At 51.4% G+C, this 17307-nt stretch overlaps 1 pseudogene; it reads right to left on the bottom strand.

The window, feature by feature from the left end:
* On the bottom strand, positions 1 to 901 carry LOC117077781 (annotated as a pseudogene).
* Positions 902 to 17307: the final 16406 nt, after the last annotated feature.

Here is a 17307-nt window from a genome sequence, read left to right as displayed (position 1 = left end):
TTATTTTTCTTGTATGAAAACCCTATGTTGTAGCCACAGCTGGAGCCTGGGTCCGTTGCACGGAGACTCTGGTGTGGGTCTTGACAAGGTGTCAGTGAATTCCTGATAGGGAGATTTGGTAAACAGTCTCCTTCCAGAAGTCAGGGGTCAGGTAGCTGTAGGTCTTAGAGATGGCCAAAGGTGGCCTTGGCGAAGTTGCCCAGGGTGGCAGTGCAGCCCCGGGCTGAGGTGTAGCAGTCATCGATACCAGCCATCATGAGCAGCTTCTTGGGCACAGGCGCTGAGACGATGCTAGTGCCTCTGGGTGAAGGGATGAGGTGCACCAACACAGAGCCGCAGCAGCCTGTCACCTTGCAAGGGACAGTCTGGGGCTTGCTGATCTTGTTCCCCCAGTAGCCTCTGCGCATGGGGACAATGGAGAGTTTGGCCAGGATGATGGCCCCCACGGATGGCAGTGGCCACCTCCTTGGAGCACTTAACACCCAGGCCGACGTGGCCATTGTAGTCCCTGATAGCAACAAAGGCCTTGAACCTGGTGCGCTGGCCAGCACGGGTCTGCTTCTGCACCTGCATAATCTTCAAAACCTCGTCTTTGAGAGAGGCCCCAAGAAAAAATCAATGATCTCAGATTCCTTATGGGCAGGAGAAGAGGTAGATCTCCTCCAGGGACTTGATCTTCATGTCCTTGACCAAGCCGCCAGCTTGGTGAGGGGCATCCACTCCTTTCCTCGGCCTTGCCTCCGCGAGCTCTGCGGCCTCGGCCCCGGCCCCGTCCACGGCCGCGACCCCGCCCCGGATGCCACTGCCGACACCCCGCGGAAGCCACCGCGGTTCCCCATCCCAGGGCCACCAGGGCCTCCGGACCCCACCCCCTCCCCGCTGCACCGGCGTCATCCGCCATTTGGTGTTTTCTCGGAGAAGAAGCCCCTTCCTCTTTCTTGACATCCCAAGACCCCGACCTGAGTTGTGCCTCCAGGAATTTCACCGGGCTCCCATTTACCTCAGATCTTCCTGTATTGGCATCCTTATTTCACAGGTCTGTCAGTTGCTTTCGTAAACTCGCACATCCATACTCACACACAACCATCTTGTACAAGGGGGAAACCTCTACATAATAAAGATGACTTCTGGCCTGACGCGGTGGCTCACGCCTGTAATCCCAGCACTTTGGGAGACCGAGGTGGGCGGATCACTGAGGTCAGGAGTTCGAGACCAGCCTGGCCAACATGGTGAAACCCTGTCTCTACTAAAAATACAAAAAATTAGCCGAGCGTGGTGGTGGGTGCCTGTAATCCCAACTACTCGGGAGGCTGAGGCAGGAGAATCCCTTGAACCGGGAGGCAGAGGTTGCAGTGAGCCAAGATGGAGTCACTGCACTCCAGCCTGGGTGACAGAGTGAGACTGTCTTAAAACAAAGACAAAAACAAAAACAAAAAAACTAATACATTACCAATTGTACCAATCAAAATGCTAAAACGGAACTTGTAGATCCAATGTTAAAATTCCTATGATGCCTTAAACATGTAAGAATGAGCCGGGCATGTGGTGGCTCACACCTATAATCCCAGCACTTTGGGAGGCCAAGGTGGGTGGGTTGCTTGAGGCCAGTAGTTTGATGCCAGCCTGGCCAACATGGCAAAACCTCGTCTCTACAAAAATACAAAAATTAGCCAGGCATGGTGGCACACGCCTGGACTGTAGTCCCAGCTACTCAGGAGGCTGAGGCAGGAGAATCGCTTGAACCCGGGAGGCGGAGGTTGCAGTGAGCCGAAATCACTCCACTGCACTCCAGCCTAGGCGACAGAGTGAGACTCTGTCTCAAAACAAAAATAATGGCCGGACACGGTGGCTCATGCCTGTAATCCCAGCACTTTGAGAGGCCGAGGTGGGTGGATCATTTGAGGTCAGAAGTTCAAGACCAGCCTGGCCAACATGGCAAAACTCTGTTTCTACTAAAAATACAAAAAAAAGTTAGCCAGGCATGGTGGCGTGCGCCTGTAATCCCAGGGAGGCTGAGGCACAAGAATCGCTTGAACTTGGGAGGTGGAGGTTGCAGTGAGCCGAGATCATGCCACTGCACTCCAGCCTGGGAGAGAGAGCGAGACTCTGTCTCAAAACAAAAACAAAAACAAACATGTAAGAATGGCTAATTTTACAAAAGAAGAAAGAGGAGGGTCCAGGGAGGTGGCTCCGACCTGTAATCCCAACACTTTGGGAGGCCAAGGTGGGAGAACTGCTTGAGCCCAGGAGTTTGAGACCAGCCAACATAGGGAGCCCCTGTCTCTACAAAAAAAAATTTTTTTAATTAGGCTGGGCGTGGTGGCTCATGCCTGTAATCCCAGCACTTTGGGAGGCCGAGGTGGGAGGATCACGAGGTCAAGGGATTGAGGCCATCCTGGCCAACATGGTGAAACCACATCTCTACTAAAAATACAAAAATTTGCCGGGCATGGTGGCACACGCCTGGCCTGTAGTCCCAGCTACTTGGGAGGCTGAGGCAGGAGAACCTCTTGAACTTGGGAGGTGGAGGTTGCAGTGAGCCAAGATCGCGCCACTGCACTCCAGCCTGGCAACAGAGCGAGACTCTGTCTCAGAAAAAAAAAAAAAAAGAAAGAAAAAAAAAAAAAAATTAGCCAGGCATGGTGGTGCACCCTGTGGTCCCAGCTACTTGGGAGGCTGAGCAGGAGGATCGCTTGAGCCTGGAAAGTTTGAAGTTGTGGTTTGCGGTGAGCCATGAGCCATGTTTGCACCACTACCCTCCAGCCTGGGTGACAGAATGAGACTCTGTATCAATTAATCAATAAATAAAACTACATACTGTGTGGTGAAAGATGCTACAAAGCTAAAAGACTCACAACAAACTGGCAACAAATATTTACAGCAGTAGAGCCACAGAGTAATTATCCTGTCACACATCCCAATCCTACAAACACCAGCTTCACACATGCATCTCAAATGTCTCCATGACAAGTGATACCCCATGCACCCTGCATGATATGCCCACCTTGCATCTTTCTGGGTTTCTCTCTGTCTTTTCTTTTTCTTTTTTTCTTTTCTTTTCTTTCTTTTTTTTTTTTTTTTTTGAAATGGAGTCTCACTGTGTCACCCAGGCTGGAGTGCAGTGGCACTATCTCGGCTCACTGCAGCCTCTGCCTCCTGGGTTCAGGCGATTCTCCTGCCTCAGCCTCCCGAGTAACTGGGATTACAGGTGTCCACCACAGCGCCCAGCTAACTTTTTTTGTATTTTTAGTAGAGACAGGGTTTCCCCATGTTGACCAGGCTGGTTTCAAACTCCTGACCTCAAGTGATCTGCCCGCCTCGGCCTCCCATAGTGCTGGGATAAAAGGCATGAGCCACTACACCCACCCTAGTTTCTCTCTATATCTCAATCTCAACTTTCTCAATACTTGCACCTCTGCCATATAGTTGGAGTTCCTTTTTTTTTCCTTTTTTTTTTTTTTTTTTTTTGGAGACAGAGTTTCGCTCTGTCATCCAGGCTGGAGTGCAGTGGTGCGATCTCGGCTCACTGCAACCTTATCTGGGGTTTCGTTGCAAGAAAACTTCAAGTGCTGGATGGGGACATGTGGAGGGAAGTGGGAGGGCAGCTGGATGGTGAAGTTGGGGGGTATTTAGGGACAGATGTGAGTGGTGATCGAAGGTGGCTTGGGGGTGAGTTTGGGTTCTACAACAGGACAGATTGCAGGCAATTGAAGGATCATTTGAAGGTCTTTGGGAGGAATGGGGCTTCAATAAGACAGTTTAAGAGTGCAGGTGGGAGCCATTGGGAGGGTGGATTGGGAATACGGTAATGGGGTGGAGGATGGATTGGGGTACAGTTGGAGGCAATACAGGAAGATGGGTTTTTAGAGATAGAGTTCAACCTTCTGTAAGGTGGTTTAAGGAACATATGTTAACTGTCATAAGATGGTGTGGTAGGCTGAATAATCCCCTCAACCCCTGCCTATATATATATATATATATATTTTTTTTTTTTTTTTTTTTTTGAGACAAAGTCTCACTCTGTCACCCAGTCTAGAGTGCAGTGGTGCGATCTTGGCTCACTGCAACCTCCGATTCCCGGGTTCAAGCCATTCTCCTGCCTCAGCCTCTCGAGTAGCTGGGACTATAGACACCCGACACCACACCCAGCTAATTTTTTGTGTTTTTAGTAGAGACGGTGTTTCACCGTGTTAGCCAGGATGGTCTCAATCTCCTGACCTCGTGATCCACTCGCCTCAGCCTCCCAAAGTGCTGGTATTACAGGCGTGAGCCACCGCATCTGGCCAAGGAACTTTTTTTTTTTTTTTTTTTTGAGACGGAGTCTGGCTCTGTCGCCCAGGCTGGAGTGCAGTGGCCGGATCTCAGCTCACTGCAAGCTCCGCCTCCCGGGTTTACGCCATTCTCCTGCCTCAGCCTTCCGGGTAGCTGGGACTACGGGGCCCGCCACCTCGCCCGGCTAGTTTTTTGTATTTTTTTTTTAGTAGAGACGGGGTTTCACTATGTTAGCCAGGATGGTCTCGATCTCCTGACCTCGTGATCCGCCCGTCTCGGCCTTCCAAAGTGCTGGGATTACAGGCTTGAGCCACCGCGCCCGGCCGGAACTTTTTTTTTTTAAGAGTCTTGGCCTCCTGAGTAGCTGGGACTACAGGTGTGTGCCAGCATGCCTGGTTAATTCCCTGGAACCTTTGAGTGCTACTTTATATGACAAAAGGACTTTGCAGGTGTGATTAAGTTAAAGATTTTGAGATGAAGAGATTGTTCTGGATTAGCTGGTAGACCCTAACTGTAATCCTAAATGTTCTTATAAGAGGTAGGCAGAAGCAAATTCGACTGACAGAAAAGGAGGAGGCAAGTTGACCACGGGGGCAGACTGTAGTGATATGACTGCCAAAAGCCAAGGAATGCCTGAAGAGGCAACAGATAGTCCTTTTTGTTTGTTGGAGATGGAATCTTGCTCTGTTGCCCAGGCTGGAGTGCAATGGTGCAGTCTCGGCTCACTGCAACCTCTGCCTCCTGGGTTCAAGCGGTTTCCTGCCTCAGACTCCCAAGTAGCTGGGACTACAGGCGCCCACCACCATGCCTGATTAGTTTTTTTTTTTTTTTTTTTTTTTTTTTTTTTTTTTTTGAGGCAGAGTCTCGCTCTGTCGCCCAGACTGGAGTGCAGTGGCGCAATCTCGGCTCACTGCAAGCTCCGCCTCCCGGGTTCACGCCATTCTCCTGCCTCAGCCTCCAGAGTAGCTGGGACTACAGGCGCCCGCCACCTCGCCCGGCTAGTTTTTTGTATTTTTAGTAGAGACGGGGTTTCACCATGTTAGCCAGGATGGTCTCGATCTCCTGACCTCGTGATCCGCCCGTCTCGGCCTCCCAAAGTGCTGGGATTACAGGCTTGAGCCACCGCGCCCGGCCGCCTGATTAGTTTTTGTAGTTTCAGTAGAGATGGGGTTTTGCTACGTTGGCCAGGCTGGTCTGGAACTCCTGACTTCAGGTGATCCACCCGCCTCGGCCTTCCAAAATGCTGGCATTACAGGTGTGAGCCACCTCACCTGGCCTAAAGACAATTTTTCCATGGAGTGTGGTGGGGGGATGGTTTCAGAATGAAACTGCTCCACCTCAGATGATCAGGCATTGGTTAGATTCTCAAAAGGAGAATCTCGTAAGCAAGTAATCTGGGTGCCTTGCATGCGCAGTTCACAATAGGGTTTGCTCTCCTATGAGAATCTAATGCCACTGTTGCTGTGACAGAAGCTGAAGCTCAGGTGTTAATGCTTGCTTGCCTGTCACTCAGGCACCTAACAGGCCACTGACTGGTACTTGTCCTTGGCCCAGGGGTTGGAGACCCCTGCCTTATAGCCTCCAGAGGGAGTACAGCTCTGCTGGCACCTTAATTTTGGCCCAGTGCAACTGATTTTAGACTTCTGGCCCTTAGAACTGTGAAAGAATACATTTCTGTGTTTTTGTTTTTTGTTTTGTTTTGTTTTGTTTTTGAGAGGTAGCTATTTCTTTATTAGAGATGGAGTCTCGCTCTATCACCCAGGCTGGAGTGCAGTGGTGTGATATTGGCTCACTGCAACCTCCACCTCCCAGGTTCAAGCGATTCTCCCACCTCGGCCTCCCTAGTAGCTGGGACTACACCACGCCTGGCTAATTTTTTAGTAGAGACGAGATCTCGCCATGTTGTCCAGGCTGATCTCAAACTCCTGGCCTCAAGTGATCCACCTGCCTGGGCCTCCCAAAGTGGTGGTATTACAGGGTGAGCCACTGCGAATTTCTGTTTTTGTTTCTTTTTGTTTTTTTTTTTGTTTGTTTGTTTGTTTGTTTTTTAGGCGGAGTCTCGCTCTGTCGCCAGGCTGGAGTGCAGTGGCGCGATCTCGGCTCACAGCAACCTCGGCCTCACAGATTCAAGTGATTCTCCTGCCACAGCCTCCTGAGTAGCTGGGACTACAGGTGCATGCCACCACACCCAGCTAATTTTTGTATTTTTAGTAGAGACGGGCTTTCACCATGTTGGCCAGGATGATCTCCATCTCTTGATCTTGTGATCCGCCTGCCTCAGCCTCCCAAAGTGTTGGATTACAGGTGTGGGCCATCGTGCCTGGCCCTCTTTGTTTTTTTAAGCCACCAAGTTTGCAGTAATTGGTTACATCAGCCACAGGGAAGAACTACAGATGGCTTTGGGGAAGAGTTGGGGGTCACTGGAAGGACTTAGGGCTACGTTGGGGGGGATTACCAAGAGCAGTTTGAGAGTATAATTAGAGGCCGTTGGAAAACATTTGGGTGCACTTGGAGCCATCAAGGGAAAATTGAAGTGGGATTTGGGGGGTCATTGGAGGGTGGAAGGGAGGTATAGTTGGGAGACTGTGGGAAGGTAAATGGGAAATGTTTTTTTTTTTTTTTTTTTTTTTTTGAGACAGAGTCTCGCTCTGTCGCCCGGGCTGGAGTGCAGTGGCCGGATCTCAGCTCACTGCAAGCTCCGCCTCCCGGGTTTACGCCATTCTCCTGCCTCAGCCTCCGGAGTAGCTGGGACTACAGGCGCCCGCCACCTCGCCCGGCTAGTTTTTTTGTATTTTTTTTTAGTAGAGACGGGGTTTCACCGTGTTAGCCAGGATGGTCTCGATCTCCTGACCTCGTGATCCGCCCGTCTCGGCCTCCCAAAGTGCTGGATTACAGGCTTGCGCCACCGCGCCCGGCCGACGGGAACTGTTTACAGGTAGCATTGGGTGCTATTAAAGGGCAGTTTAGGGTGTAGTTGGAAGTTCTTGGAGGGTGGTTTGGGTGGTATTGTTGGGAAAAATTGGAAGATGTTTCATGGCTGTAGTTGTTCATAATTTAAGACAAGGTTGGGGCTGGGCATGGTGGCTCACGCCTGTAATCCCAGCACTTTGGGAGGCCGAGGTGGGTGGGTCACCTGAGGTCGGGAGTCGAGACCAGCCTGACCAACATGGAGAAACCCCGTCTCCACTAAAAATACAAGATTAGCCGGGCATGGTGGCACATGCCTGTAATCCCAGCTACTCAGGGGGCTGAGGCAGGAGAATCACTTGAACCCAGGAAGCAGAGGTTGCAATGAGCAGAGATCTCACCATTGCACTCCAGCCTGGGCAATGACAGCCAAACTGCATCTCAAAAAAAAAAAAAAAAAGACAAGGTTGGGCATGGCGGTTAGTGAAGAGTGGTTTGGGGTTACAGTCTGGGTCTGCAGTTCTGGGACCAAAGGAAGGTAGTTAGGGGGTAGAGGCATGGTTGGGGCTGTTGGAAGGGGAATTTTAGGGGTGGGGGTTGGAATTGTTGGATAGTAGTTTAGAGTTAGGTTTGGGTATTATTGAAAAGGCATTTTGGGGATATTCTTGGGAGTTGATAAAGGGCAGCTTGAGGATGTAGAGCTGACTGCTGGAAGGTGGTTTAGGAGTGAAGGTGAGGCTCGGGAGGGTAGTTTAGTGATGATATTTGGGGATTATAGAGTGGTCTGGGGTACAGTTGAGGGCTGGTGGGTATGGTCCAGGGTGCAGTTTGGGGGTCTGTTTTGAAGTCTGGATGTCAGAAGGGTGTTTTGAGTTCTGGTTGAGGAGCTATTGGTGGGTAATTTGGAGAGAAGTTAAAGAACATTGGATAGACTACTGTTCAGCAATAAAAGGAATAAACCACTGTTACATGCTACCACACGGATGAACCTCAAAAACATCAAGCTAACTGAAAGATGCCAGACACAAAAAATCCACATTTTTTCATAAAAATATTACATTTTTATGAAATGTCCAAGAAAGGCAAATTTATAGAGACAGAAAGTAGATTTGTAGTTGCCTATAGTTGGGAATGGGAATGGCATTCAGTCATGAGGGATTTTTGTGGGGGTAATGGTAATGCTCTAAAACTGGGCTATAGTGATTGTTACACACTTTGGTAATTTTTTTTTTTTTTTTTGAGACAGTCTCACTCTGTCGCCCAGGCTGGAGTGCAGTGGCACGATCTCAGCTCACTGCAACCTCCACCTTCCAGGTTCAAGCTATTCTCCTGCCTCAGCCTCCTGAGTAGCTGGGATTACAGGTGCCTGATATATCATACCTGACTAATTTTTGTATTTTTAGTAGAGATGGGGTTTCACCATGTTGGCCGGGCTCATCCTGAACTCCTGACCTCAGGTGATCTGCCCATCTTGGCCTCCCAAAGTGCTGGGATTACAGGCGTGAGCCACTGTGCCTCACTTAGGTAAATTTACTATGTTGCACTGCACACTTAATCGTGGATGGCTTTTATGGTACATGATTATCATTATTATTTTTTGAGATGGATTCTCACTCTGTTGCCCAGGCTGGAGTGCAGTGGCACTATCTTGGCTCACTGCAGCCTCCACCTCCTGGGTTCAAGTGATTCTCCTGCCTCAGCCTCCTGAGTAGCTGAGATTACAGGTGTGAGCCATCACCTCCAGCTAATTTTTTGTATTTTTAGTAGAGTCGGGGTTTCACCATGTTGGCCAGGCTGGTCTTGAGCCCTTGGCCTCAAGTGATCCACCCGCCTTGGCCTCCCAAAGTGCTAGGATTACAAGTGTGAGCCACTGTGCCCAGCCTGGTACGTAAATTATATCCCAGTTAAGTTGTTTTAAGAAAAAAATTACTGAGAGTTCTTTGTAATTTAGGTCCCTTAAGTATGATCCAGGGTGCATGTAAGTCTTTGGAGGGCTTAGGGGACACATTTGGGGCCACTGGAGTATGATTTGGGGGCCCAATTGGGTAACTACAGCAGGATGGTTGGTGGCTATTTGGAGGTACAGTTGAGGACTGTTGGAGAGTGGTTTAAGGTGCAGTTTGGGTCAGTGGAGTGTGGGTTAGAGGTGTAGAGGGTGCTGGAGGGTGGCTTGAAATGCAGTTGAAAGACCACAGAAAGTGTAGTTGGGTTACATGGCACAGTGATAGGGGCTGTTGGAAGGTAATTTTGTGGGGATATGAGGGGAGGTCAATGAAAGGTGGCTGGGTCAGAGGGGTCCATGGAACATGGTTTGGAGGTAATGTGGGTGACTGTTGGAATTATTTTGTGGTGCAGATGAGGCCCACGTTCAGGGTAATTAGGAATGTTTGGACTGGTGTTGGGGGCTCCTGGACAGCCATTTTGGGTCAATGGAATATGGCTTGGAGGGTTCATGGAGAGGGGTTTGGGGTCAATGGAGGGTGTTATGAGTGCACATTGGAAGTAGATAGCAGGTGATTTGGACATGCTGTTTGGAGGGTAATGGTTTCAGGGCTGATTGCAGATGGTTTGGTGGAGCAAAACTGGGGGTAGTGTAAGGTAGTTTACTGCTACAGCTTGGGTGTCCATAGAGGGTGGACTGGAGGTACCGCTTGGAATCAACAGACAGTAGTTTGGGGATATAATTTGGAGGATAATGGAGGTTGGTTTGGAGTGCATTTGAGGGACAATAGGGAAGGTAGCTGGGGTTTAGAGGTGTGGGGATAACTTGCAGAGAGCAGCTTGGGGTACTGCTTGCGGTTCCCTAGGGGACGACTTGGGGTGAGGGGCGCCAGTAGGCTCCCTGAGGGGGCGTGGCCTCGGCGAGGGAGGGCTCCGCCGCCCTCGAGAAAGAGTGTGCGCACGCGCTCCCAGCTTGTTCGCTCCTGGCGCTCCCAGAGCAAGGAAAAAAAAAAAAAAAAAAAAAAAAAAAAAAAAAAAATCCAAGACCCAGCCGGCGCCTGCGCACTTCGTCTCCGCCGCTGCTGTGGTCTCGCGCCCCGCCCCCTGGTCCCCCCACCCCCTAGGCTCGGCTGAGCGGCGAAGGTGGCCGTGCCGCTGGAAGCCGACAGACCCGAGTTAGAGGTGGGGGCGGGGGTCCGTCGCCCGCGGCCGGGCCGGCGCTCCCCTCCCACCCTCCCCGCGACCCCCGTTTGGTCCCCACGGCTAACGGTCGCGCAGCCAAACACTGCCCACGGGCAGGGCGCGGAAGGGAAGCAAGCGCGCGCCCGGGGACGAGCAGGGCGCAGTGAGGGAGGGGCGCGCCCACTACCCCGGCCGGCCGACACCGACCCCGCCTACCGCTGCGCTGGGACCCTTGGTGAGTAACCAGCCCCGCCTGCGGAGGAAGGGAGGGGACAGGGTGGGGTGAAGGCCCAGAAACGCCGACGGGGCGTACCTGCGCGCGCACCCGCGACCTCTGACCCCGTGGCCTCAGCCCTGACCCCTTCCGACCTGACTACATCTTTTTTAAACCTCAACCCCTGTTGGCCTTGGCCTCAGTACCTTCCGTCAGAGCTCTGACCTAACCATATTCTGGCCTGGTATGATCCTCAACCCCTGTTTTGTTCCCCCTAAATCCAATCCTGACCCTAAACCCCATCCAGTTCTGTCCTGGGGATCTTTGACCTGACCCTGATCTTTGCCCGACCCCGTCTCATCTCTGAAACATCTTGCCCTATCCTAATGCCCAACACTGACCCCGGTTTCTGCCCTGATGCTTGACCTGTCTGTTCCCTAAACTCTTATCCAGTCTCTGAACCTCTACCAGTCATGTCCTGTCCCCCTAACCACAGTCTGGTCTAGTTCTGTCCTGATTCCTGCCCTCTAACTTCTGTCCTTTCTCTGCACCCTATATGATATCCTCTCCATATACTCGTGATCTGCATCCTGGCTCACCACCTTTAAATACCCCCGTCTCCTGCCTTGTCCCTGCCCCTGACTCTGTCCTGTTTTTCCCTCTTTTCTTGTCCCATCACCATACTCATTCCTATCCTCATTGTGTCTTGGTCTTTTCCTGTTCCTGACCTCCATCCTGAACCTGCCCTTTTCCCTGTCCCCTCATTTGACCACTGGCTTAGCCTTTCCTAGTCATGTCTGCCCCGCTGTTTTGTCTCTTTCTTGTACTTTTTCTCTGACCCTTGTCCTGAACCCCACCTTATCCCATCCCCTGGCCAGTGTCCTGGCTCATTCCCCATCCTGCCTCTTGACCTCCATCCTGTAATAACTCTGGTTCTATCTTGTCCCCTATGCTCCTTCCTGTTCTGTCCCTTCCTATCCCAGCCCCAGGCTGTTCTCCCCCTTACCATGCCCCTCCACCCTGTTCAGATCTTCTTCTTTCCTAATATCCATTTGCCATCCCTTCTGAGCCCAGGACGGGGTCCCATTATACTGTGCCTGGAACTCGAAGATTCTGCTGTTACCAGGACCTCTGAAGTACATCCCAAATGCTTCTCTTAGCAAGAGCAAGCATCCCTGTGCACCTTGCGTGGCTGATGGGGGTTTTTGTGTGTAATCTCCCCTACCCCCACCCTAGTGATCTCACATAGAGCTTACATTTCTCTTCCTGCCCCAGGAGGGCATGCAACTGTTCCTACGCTGCTGCCCTCTGCAAGTGTGAAAGAATACCCTAAATTATTCAGTGACTCTCTGGGAGTCTGAGAGGTCTGGGTCATGTTTCCAGCCTTGCTATGTTGGGGACTGCCTCACGTTGTGGGGAAGATTTGAGAAAATATGAAGAGATGGGGGATGCTGGGGTATGTATGAATCTTCTAGGCCATGTTACCCCTATTCCCTGATGTTGATTCTGGGTGCATGATCCCTGTTTTCCCGGCCTGAAAGAGAAGAAGTCTATTCTAGGCCAAGGCTTCAGGACTTGGTATAGAGGAGGGATGGCATCAAGGATTCATCCTCCTTCTCTCAGCAGTAAGCAATAAAAATCTTGGTGCTAAGTCCAGCCCACCGTTGTGGGGCTTGTCTGTGGGAGAGAAGGCCAGGCAGTCACTGGATGTAAGAATCAGGCCTGTCCAGTAGTAACAGTAACAACAATAATGCAGGGTTCCCCTCATTGTCCGAATCTCCTTGATTCTGAGGATGATGGGGAGAACTTGGATGGCTAGAGGGTAATGTGTTACTCAATTAGGTTTCGTTCCTGCATTTCTCACAGAGACTAGTGAGTTTGAATAACAAGATGCCAGACCTATCTTATTTATCCTGAACATCTACCCAACCTATTGATAACCACACAAGCATTCCTCACTGTCCCAATCTATTTGGTACCTGAATTCTGAGAGGGAGAGCGCCCGAAGTTCAGACAGTGAAACCTACCAAGTTATCTGAAGGTATTTTGTTTTCACATCTTACATAGTGAGTGGGGAAAATTGAGATAATGAAGAATAATGACTTTAACTCAAAAATATATCCAAATCTATGAACTCTCCTGAGCTCCAGGGACAAGAGTTGGGATAGTGAGGGTACCCTGTTATATAAAGGTTCCTGCATTTTGCCTGGAGAGTAACGAAAGTTCAAGAATGAGGGATACCAGTCGTATCTCAAAAATGTTTCTAAATCCATTCAGTTCTTGCATTTGTATGGTGAGAGTTCAGACAGTTTCTCTGAATGTATTTGGTTCCTGCATTTTTGATGTTGAGAAAGGACAGGTTGAATCATGAGGGAAAACAGCTCTGTTTCAAATATGTCTCATTTGGTGAGCAGGGAGGGTACCGTGTCTAGTTAGCAAGTAGGATTTGGAAGCTGAGGGATACTAGTTCTGTCTCAAAAATGGATCTGAGGCCGGGGGCAGTGGCTCATGCCTGTAATCCCAGCACTTTGGGAGGCTGAGGCGGGGGGATCACGAGGTCAGGAGTTCGAGTCTAGCCTGGCCAAGATGGTGAAACCCCGCCTCTACTAAAAATACAAAAATTAGCCGGGTGTGGTGGCAGGCTCCTGTAATCCCAGCTACACGGGAGGCTAAAGCAGGGAACTGCTTGAACCCGGGAGATGGAGGTTGCAGTGAGCCGAGATCATGCCACTATACTCCAGCCTGGGTGACAGGGCGAGACTCCGTCTCAAAAAAAAAAAAAAAATTGTGTTTGAATACATTTAGTCTCTGATTTGGGATAGCAAGAGTTCAGACAAGTTATCTGAGGAAAAACAACTGTTTCAAGTGTATCAAGTGAGACTGAAGGACACTAGCTCTGTCTGGAAAAAATGTATCTGAATGTATCTACTTGATTCCTGACTTCCTGTGGGGAAGAATACTTGTAAGTGTGACAGCCAACATAAACTGAGCTCTTCCCAGGCACTGTTCTGCACAAGCTTTAAATGTATTAACTGATTTAATGCTCACAATAGCCTCGTGAGGTACATACTGTTATCATCATTCCCAATTGACAGAGAGGCACAGAGAGGTTAAGTGACTTGTTCAAGCAGTCACACAGCCAGTAAGTGGCAGAACTGGGTTGAATCCTAGACTCACCATTTACTAGTGATACCAGGGTCACGTGAGGCCCAGGACCCAGCTGGGATGGGGCTTAGAGGTTGGGTCGTCTTCGAGGCTGTTAAAAGTCATGGACCAGGGCAATGATGTGTGCTAGTGACTCTGCCCCATTTGTCTGCTGGCCCAGGAGGTCCGGTTACCTGCTCTCCCCCAGTTACCCTCACAACAGCCCACCTCTGTGTGAGTGTATTAATTGTTATTAGTAACAGTCATTAATGACATGGTGTGTTTCCTTGCACTTTGAAATGCCTTTGAAAGTTACTTGGCCTCCATTGTCTCTGTAACCACCTTTTCTTTTTTTTTTTTTTTTTGAGATGGAGTCTCCCTCTGTCGCCCAGGCTGGAGTGCGGTGGCCGGATCTCGGCTCGCTGCAAGCTCCGCCTCCCGGGTTTACGCCATTCTCCTGCCTCAGCCTCCTGAGTAGCTGGGACTACAGGCGCCCGCCACCTCGCCCAGCTAGTTTTTTTGTATTTTTTGGTAGAGACGGGGTTTCACCGTGTTAGCCAGGATGGTCTCGATCTCCTGACCTCGTGATCCGCCCGTCTTGGCCTCCCAAAGTGCTGGGATTACAGGCTTGAGCCACCGCGCCCGGCCTGTAACCACCTTTTACCCATTTTACAGATGAGGAGACCTAAGCTTTAAGACTCAATCTACATTGCCAGCCAGATTGTCATCCCTCTTGGCTCTGATTTTATTATTGTCCCGCTTCCCAACATCCTTGGTGGCCCACAAGAGGTGGGAGAGGCTGTGGCCGAGAGGACACTCCCCACAGACACTCAATGCCCACCTTACCACTGCTCGCCTCCACCAGCCCCAGGCAGTGAAGCGGGGAGGGCCATGAAAGGGGCCTTTGTGTTCCATGCTGAAAATCTCACACCCAGGAAGAAAGGTGGGCAGGGATAGCAGGGGTCCTTAATAGTGTGAGTCTGGGGCGTTGCTGATTCAGAGTGAGCTCCTCTCTAGGCTTGGCCCATCTGCAGCTTTCCTTACTTCAGGTCATGGTGTGGGCTGCTGCAGGGGGCTGGGTGGGACTTGGGCCCTGAGGTCACAGAGCAGATGGTCCTGAAGGGAGCGGGAGCGCAGGATGTGTGCTGTGTGCTGAGACTGGCCCAGAGCCCAGGTGGTGGTGGTGGTGGGCAGGGTGAGGGGAGGCAGGAACAGTACATCGTAGGGACTCAAAGCTCTCATTTCCTTGTCTGGCATGAAGCCTAACTCTCCGAAGAAGAGAGACCCAGCATGGATGTGAAGAAGCATGAGCCCCCTTCCCTACTTCTCTTCCCCACTAGCAGGAGTAGCCTCTGTCTGCCTCCCAGCCAGGACTCAGTCCCTGGAAATTCTGATTTCACTTGCTCTTCTGCCACTGTGATCTGAATTGGGCCTCTTCACCTTTCCAAGCCTCAGCTTCTGCATCTATAAAATGGCTGTGAGGAGGCTGGGTCTGTGCCATCCTCCTACATTTGTAGGAACCAAGAAGGGTCAAAACCCGTAAGTGTTTTGTAGGGCGTAAGTTGTGCTTGATTTATTGAGATTATTTCTTCTGGAGCCACAGAAGGATCTTGAGACCTGGCCTCTCCTTAGAAAGGTCGACTTCCTCTGTTCCCAACTTGGGAAACTATTCCCCAGTGAGGGTGGGAATTGCCCCAAGGCCTTCTACCATTGCCTTGCCCTGGGAGGAAAGGGTAGGGGCCTCAGAATGTGATGCTTATTGCCAAGAGACAAAAACCCAGTTTACACCCGAAGCCTCCATGTACTTTACACCTCTATGGCCCAGATCCAAGGTGTCCCTTGGGTGGGCAGCGTCTAATCCTCTGGGAATTTGAGCAGTAGGAGAGGCAGCTGCTACTCCCACCACTCTCAGCCCTTCTTCCCAGTTTTCTGCTAAGTGTATGGGGTGAGGAGGCACATGCCTCCATGCCTGGCCAGTTTTTTAAAATTTTTTTGTAGAGATAGGGGTCTCACCATGTTGCATAGTCTGGCCTTGAACTCTTGGCTTCAGGCGATCCTCTCAAAGTGCTGAGATTACAGGCACCAGCTACCCTGCCTGGCCCAGGCTGTCTTAGACATGCTGGGCACCGTGAGTGGACCTGGCCCTGAAACTGCCCCCAGGGGTGACCCTAGTCCTGGTGGCAGACAGGCAAGGGTTAAAAGGTGTGGGCTGGCCTAGTTCCTGGCCAGGTAGGCTGGGCCATTACCTAGTGGGAGGTGGCTAAGGCATCTGCCACTGCTGCTCACTGCCACTACCAGCCGGAGCCAGGGCCTGGTCAAGACAACTATTTTTGAGGTATCTGAGGTACCCCACAGCACTCTCTGGCATTGGTGAGCACCTGGGAGCAGTGGGCCCAGGGTTCGAGGGGGATGAAGGCATTGGGGAGCTGGGGCAGTGTGTACTGAAGTTCCCTTCGCTAGAGAGCCAGGTCTGTGGAAGAGGCACACCAACAATGCAGGGCAGGGTGGCAGGGGGCGGGGGTGTGTGTGTAGGGGCAGTGAGAATGGAGGGCCTGAGGACGGGGGCAAAGCCCAAAACACCAATTTCCTTTCCTGGCACCGAGCTGATTCTCGGCCGGAAATGGATGAGCAGGGATCGGGGAAAAGAGAAGTATGAGTCCCCCATTCTCCACCCTATCCCTGCTTCCTTTCCTCCCCCAGGAGTAGCCTCTGTCCTCCCCCAACCCAGGGCCCAGCTCTCCAAGAAAGACCAGACTGGGCTACTAAGAAACCATTACTCAGGCACCTGCCTGCCTACGCCTGATTTGTTCACTACAGTGGAGGAAGCGGGGGCTCTGGGGAGGGGAATGGCCCAGACATTGAGAGTTTGTATTTGCTCTAATAGTGGCAGGATGTGGAAATGTCCCCCCAAGTGTTGGGGTGCCACCCAGGTGAGGTATCTTGATTGTAAACAGTCATTACAGCCAGGAATTTCTTTCTCAGCTGTGGTGTCAGAATGGCAGACCTGAAAACCTGCCGGGCCCGCCTCTGGGTGTACGGGGTGCCCTCTGCTGCTCTCCTGCTGCAGCTCATCCCTGGGATAGGATGGGGGCCATGGGGTCACTGGTGCGGGGAGACCTGGGGTTGGTGTGGGGGTGTGCTGGGAAGGGGTTTGCTGGGATCCCTTTCTCACCATCTGGGTGGGGACGAGGCCCCAAGGCAAGTAGGCAGAGGGCAGGTGAGCGGAGGCAGAGGCTTAGGAACTGGGTGTGGGGGTGTGGGGCGGTGACTGTGTCTAGCCTGCCCAGTGACCCCATGACTCATGCTCTAACTATGTCCCCCCGAGGTCGGGCTGACAGGGAGGAGTTGGGGTTCCTGTGTGGACCCTGTCTGGACTTCTAGGATGCTCTGAGAAACTAGAGAAGAAAGGATTGGCTGGGTGCAGTGCCTCACGCCTGTAATCCCAGCACTTTGGGAGGCTGAGGTGGGTGGATCACCTGAGGTCAGGAGTTTGAGACCAGCCTGGCCAACATGGTGAAACCCCGTTTCTACTAAAAATACAAAATTAGCCAGTCGTGGTGGCGTACACCTGTAATCCCAGCTACTCTGGAGTCTGAAGTGGAGGCTGAAGTGGGAGAATTGCTTGAACCTGGGAAGTGGAGGCTGCA

This window comes from Trachypithecus francoisi, unplaced genomic scaffold (assembly GCF_009764315.1).
Source record: "Trachypithecus francoisi isolate TF-2019V2 unplaced genomic scaffold, Tfra_2.0 Lachesis_group6, whole genome shotgun sequence".
In the NCBI taxonomy this organism is placed as follows: domain Eukaryota; kingdom Metazoa; phylum Chordata; class Mammalia; order Primates; family Cercopithecidae; genus Trachypithecus; species Trachypithecus francoisi.
The sequence above is the reverse complement of the archived record's forward strand: the minus strand, read 5'-3'. Positions and strand labels throughout refer to the sequence as shown.